Below are 14,667 nucleotides of genomic sequence, written 5' to 3'. Positions count from 1 at the left end.
ATGTGCAATTATGAGATAAAAAGTCAATTATGACAAAAATAAAATGTCAATAGTATTTTGTCCTTTATGAAATAATTATTTTGACCTTTATTTAGTTTATTTAGTTTAATTTAGTGCCATATTTTGGACTTTCTAACTTCAGTTAAGACTTCGTATGTCAGTCTTAACTTATAATTATAGTTTCATATCTCAAAATTCAAACTTTTTATCTCATAGTAATGATTTGCAACATAGGCTCATTGGAAATACTTGCCTCTACCTACATTTCTGCAATACCTACAATACTGAATATCTCAAAAATGTATTTGTTCACCATAATCATGAATTTCATTTAATTTCTACTTTCTACTGTCTCATTATGACTAAGTATCCACATGTTATCTTTTTATTCCCACTTTTTTAATGTTACCTCATAATTTTTATGTCATAATTGAGATTGTTTTGTCATATTTTTGAATTTCTAATCTCAGTTAAAATTTATGGTGCGTTTACACCAGACGCGAATGATGCATTAAGCGTGAGTGATTTACATGTTAAGTCAATGCAAAGATGCAATAGACATCCTGCGGCATGATTTGTGCGAATGAGGCGTTGTGAATGATTCGTACGAATCGCTCGAGTTGAAAAATCGGAACTTTGGTTAACCAATCAGGAGCTCCCGCTGATCAGGTGGAGCTGATCGTCTCAGAAATTGGTGAAACTCATTTTTAAATAGGTGCTGTCTTTAAAATCAAACCGCATATTTGAGTTTAAAACAACTTTAAAACAACTTTTAAAACTACATTTCGTGCCACGATAAAAGTAATATTTTGAAAATTCTTAGAATAACTGGAAGTTGAAATCACAATGTTGCGTGAAGTCAACCAATCAGAAGCCTCTCCGATTACACGAATTCGCGTCTGTTGTGAAGTGAATTTCACGCGCGAATGAATTCAATTTTGCGCAATTTATTCACGCAAGTCGCGTCTGGTGTGAACACCCCATTAGTATGTCAATCTTAAACAGCATGGTTTCATATCTCATAATTTAATCTTTTTATCTCAAATTTTGACTTTTTATCTCATAATGATCACTTCAAATGTTATAAATTCTGATTTCTATATACAAATTTTATGTTTGTCATGATTATGAATTTCTACCATTATTTTGATGTTATTATTTTATGTCCCAATAAACACAGCTTATGACATAATTATGATTTACCAAAGCATGCTTCTTCATCTTATGTGCCGGAAATGGGCTTTGACCAAAAGATGACGCACATGCTGAACTTTAGTGTTAAAGGTTTGCACAGATCCCTAAGTGTAAGAATGAGCAATAGTATTCATCAAACTAGCAGTAATTTGCAAGACTAAGGCCTTCCAGTGCACTTCAGTTCACACTGACTTCAGGCAGTCACCATTTCACTGGCACCCCTTCATTATGAATCTGCTCTTCTGAGAGGAGCAATTTGCGGAACAAATGACTAACAAAATGAACGTTTAAAGATGAAGTGTTTATGTATGTGTGTGTGAGAGAGATGTCAGTGGGTGCGGCTGCCTAATCAGAGCCTGCATCTGCACACAGACTTCTTCATTAGAAGTAATTACACCACTATAATGGGAAGCGAGAGAGAGAAGGATCAGACAGAGTCTATGTGCTCTGCTTAACAATGACAAAAACTACTGGAATCAATGTTTGTGTTTACTGTATGAATAATTTGCTGCCCAGGATGTTTTAGTGAAAAATGGTTAGTTGTTGTCTGAATTCACAAATAAATCTGCATCCTGTCCTGTTGTAAATCTTGCGTGGATGAATGTGTACTAGTGGCCTAACGTCTCGATTTGCAGCTTATTCTGTCCACGATTCAGTTTTAGTTTGTTTTACTTGAACATTTTAACACTTTAAACATTTACAGGTGGTTTATCTAAATTAGAAAGCACATGGGTATTTGTGAATACTTGCACAGAAAACAGAAAGACAAAAACCGAAACAGAATATATTCTAGAACACTGGTATCACTCTGATATCACTAACCTGATGGCAAACTTTGGCAAATCCAACGATTAGCTCTTCTTCAAAAGCAATCGCTGTACCAAGTGACAATTGGCACATTAAACGGTGTATTTCAGCACACTTGGCCTGCGGTGCAGATCGAATCCTCTGCTGGGACATTCACACATCTCTGTCACTGTCAGCCTCTTCAGAGTCAAATGGCAAGAGCCAATCCAGCCGAAGTTTAAATTCTTAAACAGGGCTAAAGACCACTGTCAGAGATAACAGACAGAGAGAGCTTAGGCACAATAGAACAGATAAAGAGCCAAAAAAGTAGAAAAAGGATTTACTCCCTCTGATGGGCTGACAAAAGAAGATAAATAATTTTCAAGTCCCGGATTTCATAATTTTTTGCTTGTCAATGTCTTTCTCTATGTCCAGGTGTAACTGGAAAACTGAGACTCATAAAAAATAAATTATAGCTTTATAACTATATAACAAAATTATAGCTTTATAACTAAATTATAGCTTTATAAAAAATAAATTATAACTATATATATATATATATATATATATATATATATTCCCAAAGATTTGGGGTCAGTAAGACTATTCAATGTTTCAAAATTAGGTCTCTTTTAAGCTCACCAAGGAGGATCCATTTATTTGATCAAAAACAGATGCACTTCATTTGCGGTAAGTACGATTTTTTAAATATTTTTGAAAGAAGTATTTTCTGTACACCAAGGATTCATTTTATTTGGTAAAGTTCTGAAATATTATTAAATATTAAAACAACTTTTTTCTATCTGAATATTTTTTTACATTTATTCATGTGATGCAAAGCTGAATTTTCAGCATCATTAAGCTAGTCTTCAGAGTCACATGATCCTGCCCAAAATCAACATTTATGATTATTATCCATGTTAAAAACAGTTTTGCTGCTTCATATTTTTGTGGAAACTGTGATGCATGTTTTTTTTTTCAGGATTCTTTGATGAATAGAAAGTTCAAACTAATGTATACTGTGTATAATGTATTTATATTAATGTAATAATGTATATACTGTAACTTTTGATCGATATAATGCCACTGCTGAATAAAACTTATAAATTATTCATGCAATAAATGATCAAATAGCATTTGGACATCTTAATACCACAGGTCTGCAATCATCATAACCCAATAAAATTTCCAGCCTTTTATTGAGGATCAAGCATTCAAACCCCTCAGGCCAAGAACTCACATTATATTCATTTAAATATACATTAAATAATTACTCGGCCACATAAATCCAGAGGATGATAGCAGTGTTTTTCACCTGCTGAAAATTAATAAACGAGCACGCTAATTAAGACCGTGACCTACATCTGCAAACAAGATGATGCTCACAGATCTGATTACATTATCAATGACACTAATGCCACGACAAAGAGGATATACAACGTGAGTGATCTGTGACCTGTTTGCATGCCATATTTAGCTGCATAGCACATTTATTGAAACGATTACGAACATCTTAACATTTATTAAGATATTAACTTACTTTACTTAGTGTTTAACACCCTCATGATGAAGGACAGACCCATGATAGAAGTGTTTTCGTACTGCACACTCATTCTGGAGTGTTTCTGCAAACAGTCATGTAGCAAGCGTTTCTGAATATGTGCAAACAATTCTACAGATTAACCATGCAGGCAGCGAGAAAGCATTTCTGTTCAAAATAAAAGTTCTTTATTGCCATTGAAGGTTCTATAAAGGACATTAACTTCCCTGGAAGCGTTCAATTCAACACACATCATAATTCACACATAAAAATGGTTCTTATGTTCACTGAAATGTTCTTTGGGGAACCAATAGATGGTTTTTTATATTACATCACTGCGAGAAAAAAAAAATCCTTTTTATTTTTATTATGACACACTGAAAGGAGACGCTTCAGAAGCTCCTGCATGCTGCATTTTTTTTTATTTTAAGCTCCAAAAAGGCTGTAGGCACCATGAAGTACCATGAAAATCTCTATGAGTTTATGACTGTGGACTATCTTCCAAGTCAACAAAGTATAGTCTTTTTACTTTCTAACTAAACATGTTCCTGCATGTCTAAAAGTGGAGACCTGCACATTCCACAGAAAAACATCCAAACAAATCTTAAGAGGTACAATTTAAATAGTTACTCACTCTCATGGTCATCCAAGGTCTAAATGAGTTTGTTTCTTCATCAGGTTTGGAGAAATGTAGCATTACATCACTTGCTCACCAGTGGATCCTCTGCAGTGAATGGGTGCCGTCAGAATGAGAGTCACATCAGAATAATCCACATGTAATCCACACCGCTCCCGATTATTATATTGGATTATTGTGGTGTTTTTATCAGCTGTTTGGACTCTCATTCTGACGGCACCCATTCACTTTCTCCATTTTGTCAAATCTGTTCCCATAAAGAAACAAACTCATCTACATTATGGATGGACTGAGGGTGAGTACATAAAAAAAAAAAAAATACTGTGCCACATTTGTTGTTGTTAAATATTCTGTTTTACTGAGAAATATATAAATGATATATGAACAAATGAGTGATATTACAAGAATGAGTAAATGATAACCGAATCGTCATTTCTTTTATGTGAACTAAAATACAGATGATTTGCTTCTTGATCTGTCAAACAGTTTGCACAAACCTTTTTTCCTTCTAACGTGAGAGGTTTCTGCAGTTTTATTGACTCACTGCTTGGTCTGCTGTTAGCTGCTTTCATGGTTCAGTCAGGTCTTCAGTAAAGATCGCATGTGTATTTTCCATCCATATACAGTCATGAAATGGTGTGAAGCCAGGCGAGGGTCATTAGCTGTGGGCCAGCGATGATCAAATGGTTTGTGTGTGGAGGTTATTAATGTGAACACATAGGCAGCTGCGACAGACATCTATGAGTTAATGAAAACGCCACTAAGGCGACCGCTGAAGGGGGAAAGGAACTGAAGAAAAGGCAAGAAATGAAAGAATGGATCTTGCTGGAAGGGAATAGGATAGAAACGAATTATGATGCAGCCGGAATGGAATGAAATGGATCTGGATGGAACCAATCAGAATGGAATGGAATGGAAATGTGCTTGGAATGGAGAATACAAAGACATCAGTAACGCATTACAATAAGGTTCAATTCATTAGTTAAGAACTAACAGAGAATCACAATTACAGCATTTGATCGAGGTTAATGCTCATTTATACTATGGTTAATTAATGTTTGTTTATTATACATGAGCTAATGTTAATATACAACTTTACTAAGTCAACTATACAAACAAAAATATAAATATTAAATAATACAAACAGTTTATGTTAATAATTCTTGTTTGTCCATTATACATGAAATTGATGGTAATCTATACAATATACTAAAGTATTAAAATGCATTATGCAGAAATGTATATTTGTTTTATTTTGGGTATTGCATTAACTATACCATTAATAATACTTTTATAAAAATATTTATTATGCATGTTATGTCTTCACAGTTACTTTATTATTTTAGTTTCAAAAAGCATAACAAATACTTAAATGTTCTGCATACTGGATATCAGACACACACATGCATATCTATCTGAAATATACATCAAAAGACTGTCATTTCTAATGAGCCATTTTAACAGCCTGGTCTCTTTTTTCACGCTAAACTCACGGATGTGCATAAAGGCTTTCAAAAGTACATTTTTTCTCTGGCAGACACGGCGCACGCTTACACACACACTCAGATTGATTACGTCCTCAGCAGCGTTTATGGGCTCTATCCAAGCCTGCTGGGAGAATGAATCAGGGGCCATGAACAACCATTTCACACTGACTTACTGCCACCACTGGTGGGACCATCTCGCTCCTTAATATCTGCCGAGATGACCAGAGCAAAGACTTGTTAACTAGGCCCTGTTGATGTTGCTGTCACCACTGCCGGGTTTCTTAACTAACCTAACCAGAAACACTTCCTTCAACAATACAGCCTACTTCACGAGAAACATGCTGGTTGAGATGTGCTTTTAAAAACAACTTGTACTGCTTTTATAGTGACTTGCAAGAAATGCAAGTGTGTCCCGTTTCAGCAATGAAAAAAATACATTGTGAAAAAATAATCTTGTCAATAAATAAATAAATAAATGAATACATACAAACTTTGGTTACAATGTAAATATTTATTAAATGTGTGTGTATTTATATAGAAATATACATGGTACACACACACACGCACGCACGCACGCACGCACACACACGCACACACACACACACACACACACACACACAAATATATATATATATATATATAAATAATTAATTTATATTATATATAAATATAAATTACATATATTTCTTAAATATATACATGCATGTGTGTATTTATGTATTAAACAGATTATGCAAACACAAACTTTTATTTTTGGATGCAATTGTAATTAATTGATTTGACAGCACAAATACATATTTAAAACAAATATTTATATAAACAGGCCTACATGAAAACATTTAACATTTTTATGAACATATTTTAACTTTAAAAATACTTTGTTCTGCATTTTGGATATCAGACACTTAAATATTTGTATGGACTACATATATAGCATCACAGTTTGTTTTTATCTAGTTCAAATATCTAAAATACCTTCAAATAAGATAAATGTACTGATGCAGGACTGCATTAGATATTGACTTGGCTTTTAAACAATGTATCTTTATTATGGGAGCATTTTATCTTAATTGTAAACAAGCTTAAGATGTCAGTGAAATAAATCTGCCGGTGCAGTAAGACACGCACATGTTTAGAAAATCAATGCATAGTTGCACAAATGTGTTTTGTTTGAAGGATTTGCAGCGTTGATGTTGCAAAGTGTGATGATTAACTGATAAATCTGACTCATTCGTTTATGAGGAAAATGTTTCCATTGATGAAGAGATGCCATCGGACACAACAAGGAGGCTCAGGACATTAATTCGCAATGATGCCACAGAAACCGTATTGATTTAGTGCTTAAAAGATTGCTTTCGGTATTGGCTCCCAGAAGGAGAACAGGTTTGTAATTGCATTTTAAGGAAATGAGCAAATCTGTGTAAAGTCGCCTAGGACAGCTAGCATGTCTTGTTCAAGCGTCTGTAAAATAATTAACAGAGTAGATGCTCTCAGAGAGGGAAAAAACGGAATGCAAATGGAGCAAACCAGCACTGCAGAACTGCAGTGTGTGCATGTGTGTGTGAACAGATTGAGTAAACGTGTATTCTGTTGTTTTCCTGTTCTCCACAGCAGACACACACTGGCTGCTCTTCATGTTGAGAATGCTAATGCCGCCCTGTCGCTCTGAAACAGTAAAGGGCACCGCGGCATTAATCACGGCTTCTCTCCACCTGCAGAGAGCCGAGGACACCAGGAACCAGACCACTCACACCTGCCCTGCCAAAAACAAGACAAATCTCACAGATATCCAGTGGAAGGTGACAGTAGCATGGCTAGAGCTAACTGAACGCACTAACAACACTGCAAAGATGGAATAGAAAATATGAACTAAAATACATGAATGCATAAAACACGAATCTGCTAATGAAACACAACAAGATAGACTTATTACAAGATATATTCAGAGAAATCTTGATAGGTAAATTGTTGCAAGGAAGTACAGATGCTTTATTGGCAGGCAAGACAAAGAGACTTGAGACGTTTAAGGCTTTTCTCATTTTCATATTGCGTCTTTGTCTTTATAGTTGTCATGTGATGATTATTTGGTTTTAAAACACAGAACTAAATTGCATTAAAATTCTATATAACATTATAACATTTATTTAATATCATAAATGTAATTATATATAAGATTTGAAGAAAAATTTTATTAAATATATATATTACATATTATATAAATAGTATTTCAAAAAGCGGGAATAAAATAATTTTATATTTAAATATATTAATAGAAATAAATAAATTGTGTGTGTGTATAATACAAAAAGTTAAAAATAAAAACATGTTGATCTTTACCACTTTATTATGTAAGAAAATTATTTGCTGAAAAAAAGCATTATATTAAAAAATATCCTTCTAAAAAATGTGCCTATAAGTAATACATTACATGGCCTAATACATAATATGTTATAAAAATAGTATAGTTGTATAAAAAACAGTATAGTAGTTGTAAAAAATATTAATAATTTTTTTTAATCTTAATTCAATCTTTTAACAAAGTCACTTATTTACTGGAAAATCGGATTAGTTAAAATTGACATTGTATAGCAATTATTTTAATTACAGTCTTTTTCTTACAGGAATAGTGATCAAAATAATTGATGAATCATCTTGCGTAATCCATCCATAATCATCCATAAGATGATTTTTGTTCAGTCAAATGCTCTCTAAAATGATAATGGGTTTTAGTCCTCTGACTTCTTGTTTCTAAAACAATACATAGATAATAATAAATAGCATGTCAGGCCATGTCTTTGTGGTCTTTGTAGGGGCCATAAACTATTTTTCTAGTATGACATATGTGACTTCGGAGCACAACACCAGTCATAAGGGTCAATTTATTAACTGAATTCATTAACTGAATAAATGAGCTTTCCATTGATGTATGGTTTATTAGGATCAGACAATATTTGTCTGAGATACAACTATTTGAAAATCTGGCATCTGAGGGCGCCAAAAAATCTTAATATTGAGAAAATCACCTTTAAAGTTGTCCAAATGAATTCTAAGCAATGCATATTACTGATCAAAAATTAAGTTTTGATATATTTGTGGTAGTAAATTTACAAAATATCTTCATGGAACATGATCTTCACTTAATATCCTACTGATTTCTGACATAAAATAAAAATGTATAATTTTGACCCATACAGTGTATTGTTACAAATATACCCCAGAGACTTAAGACTGCTTTTGTGCTGCAGGGTCACCAATGCTAATGAAGCGTTAACAAATTTGGTTGACCCATTGCCAAAAAACTGAAAACAGACAGAATATGGTGCTATCATGGCCATACAGACTTACACAGTCAAACCAAACATTATTCAGACACCAAATATAATTTTTTACTAGTGGTTGTTATCTGACATTATCAAGATACAGTTTTACTCATAACTCTTGTCATAATTTACTACTATTTTCTAAACTATAGTGAATAAACAGTGATAATGTGAGACATGTTGAAGGAGTCTGAATACATTTTGGTTTGACTGTAACTCCATATATCTGTGAGCGTTATGCTGAGCGAGGGATATTTTTGTGTGCTGACTAACAGATGGTTTAGCAGGGTAATGGATATTGTTTTTATAGTTTTTCATGAACGTGGGCCCTCACTGAAGCCATCAGACTTCATGACAGTGAAGTATAACTGCTGACTAAACGCAAGAGGTTAAATTACCACTTCAACGTTTATGAGATGGCAAAACTAATTTATGTGTTCTGCATCCGTCTGGGGATCTTGACCTGGAGGCGAATGAACACGGGCTGAAAAATTACAGAAGGCAACTGAGCGCAGCCAGATACGTTAAAGACGGTGAGATTATATTGTGTTTCCCTGTGCAAATGACCTTTAAAATGTGTCCCACTGTAAACGGATGCTCCTAAACATGAATAAAAAACACTTGGACTATTTTTGTTTACATTTTCAGGTTGTGTTTACTTGCATTATATTGGAGAAATAAAACTTGCTTGTCAGCCAAGGTCATGGGTTTGATTTTGGCATTGGTGGGGACATAACGGCAGACAACTGACATTTAATTGTTTGATCAATTAAATGCCAAATTGCTAGGGACAAGTTAGGAGTCGCTGGATATTGGTAGGCATGTCACATTGTCTCTACTGAACTCTAACGCCCTTGTTGTCAGCCATGAAGCAGCTCTATTGTGTGCAGACAGAGAACGACTCTCTACTGCAGGCGAAGACTATTTATGTTAATAATATACGAACTAGAAACTCCCTTGAAATGCTCAACACTATAAAGACACCTCAGGGGAGCATGATAAAGTCAAAACTGCAAAGTGTTCGTTGTTTCTTTCATGACCTTCCATTAACGTTGTGCTTTTGCGAAAAGAACGCAACCTGTGGAGATTCCATTATAAAGCAAGATCCTTTACCTGCTGAGTGCTGCTGGCTAATTACTACCCAGAAACTCTGTCATGCGAGAGATGCGTTTTAATTAAGCTGACAAAACACAAAACACACTTATGATGTCTAATTGTAGGACAAGAAGTTAGGATGGCCTGCCTCTGCTTCAACAGCTCTATCAGTGTCACTATTATTGAGATGGCCAATCAAATCAAAGGAAGTGGGGCTTTATTATGATTTTCAGTGTGACGCTTCAGTGTTTCATTTTAAGATGTAACATGTAGATAAACATATAATAGTTGTGAGCTTGTACCGTGAAGCCAGTCTTAAGTCTCTGGGGTATATTTGTAGCAATAGCCAAAAAAAAAAAAACATTGCACGGGTCAAAATGATCATTTTTTATTTCATGCCTAAAATCATTACGACATTAAGTAAAGATCATGTTCCAGTAAGATGTTTTGTAAATTTTCTACTGTGAATATATTAAAACTTAATTTTTGATCAGTAATATGCATTGCTAAGAATTCATTTGGACAGCTTTAAAGGCGATTTTCTCAATATTTAGATTTTTTCGCACCCTCAGATTCCAGATTTTCAAATAGTTGTATCTCAGACAAATACCGTCCGGACAAACCACACATCAGTGGAAAGCTTAGATTTCGAAAAATGACCCTTATGACTGGTTTTGTGGTCCATGATAACTTATTATAGCTACAATAGAAATGTTAAATGACTATCAGTGATATCCTGTGATGCAAACGAATCAACATTTTGTCAAACTTCGCTTGAATTTAAAATATAAAGAACCATTTATGAGATTCGTGTGTTCAGCTGAATGTGAGGAGACAAGAAAAACTGTTTAGCGTTTTTAATGTATGTACACATCCAGCAAACACAGAACATTCCCTAACTTTGACATTTTTATAAAAGGAAATTTGAGAACGTTCTCCAAGCGTTTAGAGAAGAGGGAGTTTACATAAAGAAAACTTTCCTGTCTGACCGACAGTAAACGTTAGAATCTTCTGGGAATGGAACGGAATGTTCTTCTAGCGCTATTTGTATTTAAAAATGAAAACAGTATTTGCAAATAGTTCAAACTGATTACAAAACGTTTTCTTTATTTGATTTAAACCAATTCAATCCTTTATTTAATTCCTTTAAAGACCATTGCAATACACATAACCTCACGTTCCTCGGCGGAATGATTGCGAGACTCTCTGCTTACGTAATAATGCTTCTTTTAGCTGCTTTACAGCCCATTTTGCGACTGAACATACAGAAATGTTAGTCCGCTCTAGAAGCGCAGTAACCGTTTGATTATAACAGGAGAAGAAAGCTGTGAAGTCAGTTGTGGCCCGCTCTGTGACGTCAGCGCTTACTGACGCCTCGGCTAAAAATCTAGGTCATATTTAAATCTTTGAAATCTACGTCCTCCAGAGCAAATATGGATTACTTTAAATTTCGCTTCCCGTCTCTCTCCACTGGTTTCGGCCTCCTCCCCAGCTCCCTTAGGTGTGCCATGCCTAAAAATATCTGCTGCACTTCAAAGAGATCTTAAGTGTCTCCCAGCTGCATCCAGAAACATTAGAGACAGACACAGAGAGGAAACTGATAGCTGCCGGCTGTTTAATAGTTTGACAAAAGCACAGAATGAAAAATGGGCCTTGATCAAACTAATACTTTTTTTACACAACTTGATTAACATTCATAAGCTGTACATTTTATAGACAAACTCACAAAGTGGCAGAATATGATTAAAAGTAGCAATATGGTTAAACAATTATTATTTGTTTGATATTATTTTGTTATTATTAAATACTAATACTAAAAACTACTACTACTAATAGTTTGGGTTATTGTATTAATATAAAAAATATTTATTAATTTATTAATTCATTGATTTATTAGCTGGTTTATTGTATTAATATTATAAAAAATATTGTTTTATGAATTAATTTATTGTTAATAATCATAATAATAACAAAGTTTAGTCCAAAACAAATTAATAATAATAATAATACTAATAATATGAAAAAAACATTATTATTTTTATTATTGGTATGATTTATTATTATTATTATTATTATTATTATTATTATTATTATTATTATTATTATTATCATCTGTTAAACTGATTAATATTAATAATTGCAACAGGGTCTGATTTATTATTATTAATCATAATAATTCTTACAATTAATATATTTATTAGCCTAAATGTATATGGGATGTTTACACACAATTACATAATTAAACTTCAAATGTGTCATCCGTTCAAACTTGAGGTTAATAATGGATGAATCCCACATATAGACATGTCTAGGTCATATTAAACCCCCAAATGAACAATTTTTACAAGGACATCACCTAAGCAGCCATTGTATTGATTTGTGAGTGTGTTTCTCTTCACCTTCACAGTGCCCTGTTCTCTTGTTTATGTCACAGGGAGATTTAATGTTCTTACACAGCGCGAGTGGCTTGCATATAATTCACACTATGGTTTGTATTTGTCATTAGTGGAACGAGATGAATGGCAGAAGTGACTGATAAGTGCATGCTAATGAGTGGAAAAACCTTTCAGGAAAGAAACAGGATGTGCCACGGTGATGACATCAGACAGAGCATCCGGTCCGCTGGCATCAAACACACATTAGCAGGAAAAATCGCCGAGTTTAGTGAATGTGTTCATGACTAATCTGAGCCTCGTGTCTGACACAAAGACAACGTGTGAATTCATAAGAACCAGAAACTAAACTTTTAGTGCTCTTAGTCTTGCATAGCCAGACGTTTGACATTTTGCAGCTCATTCTGCTTTTTTAAACTTATACAATTGCTCATAAAGGAGTCACACATAACGAAATTTACAAGGCAAACAAATGGAAAAAATGTAGGTGCAACTGAATAGATTTAAGACTTTACTCGAGGGATTCACTTTACTCACAAGCCAACAAGTTTGAAAAATCTGCTCCTTTTAATTTGGATTATTTCCATAAAAAAAAAAAGTTTGCTTTGTAAACTTTTTATTTTTTGTATTTTGCTCTGTAAATTTGAGGACTTGATTTTACCATAATTGTAGAACAGCACAGAAAAATGCATAAAGAATATATGTAAATGGATGGTTAGCATACATATAGGTCAAAATTGTAATTATTTTTTTCTCATGTTCCAAGAGTAAATAAATATCTTTCAAAAAAGAGAAAGCTTTGAAATTTTGGCATCTATTGAAAATTCCCACCAAGGTTATTATAGTTAAGTAAACTTTTTTTTTTTAACTTTAAACAAAATAATAATCACATCAATAATAATAATAATAATAATAATAACATTAACTGAAATAGAATAAAATAAAATAAAACAAATTTATTTCAGCTAGTTCACAACATTTCTCATTTTGATTTAGTTCAATTGGAAGTATAAAACAATTATTAAAACTAAAATAGAAAATTGAAAAATTACATTACAAAAACAAACAACAAAACTGAAACTAAAACTTTTACTAAAATAATAGTATATCAATGATACTGAAATAACACTGTTCGTATTGTTAACTAAAACTAAAAAGGTTAAAAATCATTTGTAATAAAGCTGAAATAAAATACAGGTATTAGATAAAAGACTTAAAACAATTTAAAGAAATGTTGCTATTAAATAAATAAGTTTAAGTTAAATTCCTGATCAGAAAAAAATAACAATAAAACTAATAAAAAAAGACAAATCACTAAAACTTAAACTAAAGTGAAAACTCATTCCAAATATTAATTATTACTAATTAATTTGCTACTAATATAATATTGCTTCCTGATTCATGTTTGGAAAACAGTTTGGAAACAGTCATTATAATAGCAACTCTGTGATACCATTTGGTGAAACTTGAGGTGCAGAAATCACCTTTTATTAGATATAATGATGTTTTATTAGATGTTGCACCCCCTAGTGAGCATCTCAGGATTGAGGCAGAGAATCCAGAGCATGCTGGTATTCTTTCTGGAGCACTTCAAACTAATCAAAGCAATAGATTTTATAAGCCAACCAAGTAATATCAGGTTTTACAATGCATTTTTGGAGCATGCTGTAAGGCTGTGTCTGTAACGATGATCATAGACTGGCAAACTCACCGTGCCGTGCCGATGAGGTCATGTTGTTTGGCAGGTGTAGAATCAGATGGCAGACATGAGGGCGAGCTGAAGCCCTGCCAGGGACGAAGATCACAGCCCACGATTCATCTGTGGAGCCGAGGGCCCGAGATCTGAGAACAGGCTACATTTATACTGTCAAAATCTGGCACAGATCTGATCTGTAAAGAAAGAGAAACACACATATTATGTGATATCATCTGGATTGGGACATTGACACACCACAGGTTGCAATGCATGTTAAATTACAGTAACCCATATGGTGTGTTTTATTTAATAATGACATGTATGGGAAGCAAAAAATGACAAAAGACTTTGAAAATGTATTCAAACATACAACAAAAGCTAATAGTGTAACAGATCAATTTCATATCCAAATGTCATTTTAAAATGCATTTAGTTGCACTGCAGTGTACTGCGCATTGAAAAATAAAATAAAATTTCATTAACGTATTGCAAATTTTCATTACTGCATTACATACCAAT

General features: G+C 33.4%; 1 long non-coding RNA gene across 1 annotated transcript; it reads right to left on the bottom strand.

The window, feature by feature from the left end:
• Window positions 1–1,645: 1,645 nt before the first annotated feature.
• Window positions 1,646–14,337, bottom strand: LOC132125393 (uncharacterized). The gene is made up of 3 exons (XR_009426906.1): window positions 14,164–14,337; window positions 2,325–2,429; window positions 1,646–2,246 (listed from the first exon to the last, which is right to left on the bottom strand). It is a non-coding gene; the product is annotated as an uncharacterized LOC132125393 (long non-coding RNA).
• Window positions 14,338–14,667: the final 330 nt, after the last annotated feature.

Source organism: Carassius carassius, chromosome 43 (assembly GCF_963082965.1).
Source record: "Carassius carassius chromosome 43, fCarCar2.1, whole genome shotgun sequence".
Classification (NCBI taxonomy): Eukaryota; Metazoa; Chordata; class Actinopteri; order Cypriniformes; family Cyprinidae; genus Carassius; species Carassius carassius.
This window is presented reverse-complemented; position numbering and strand designations above follow the sequence as displayed.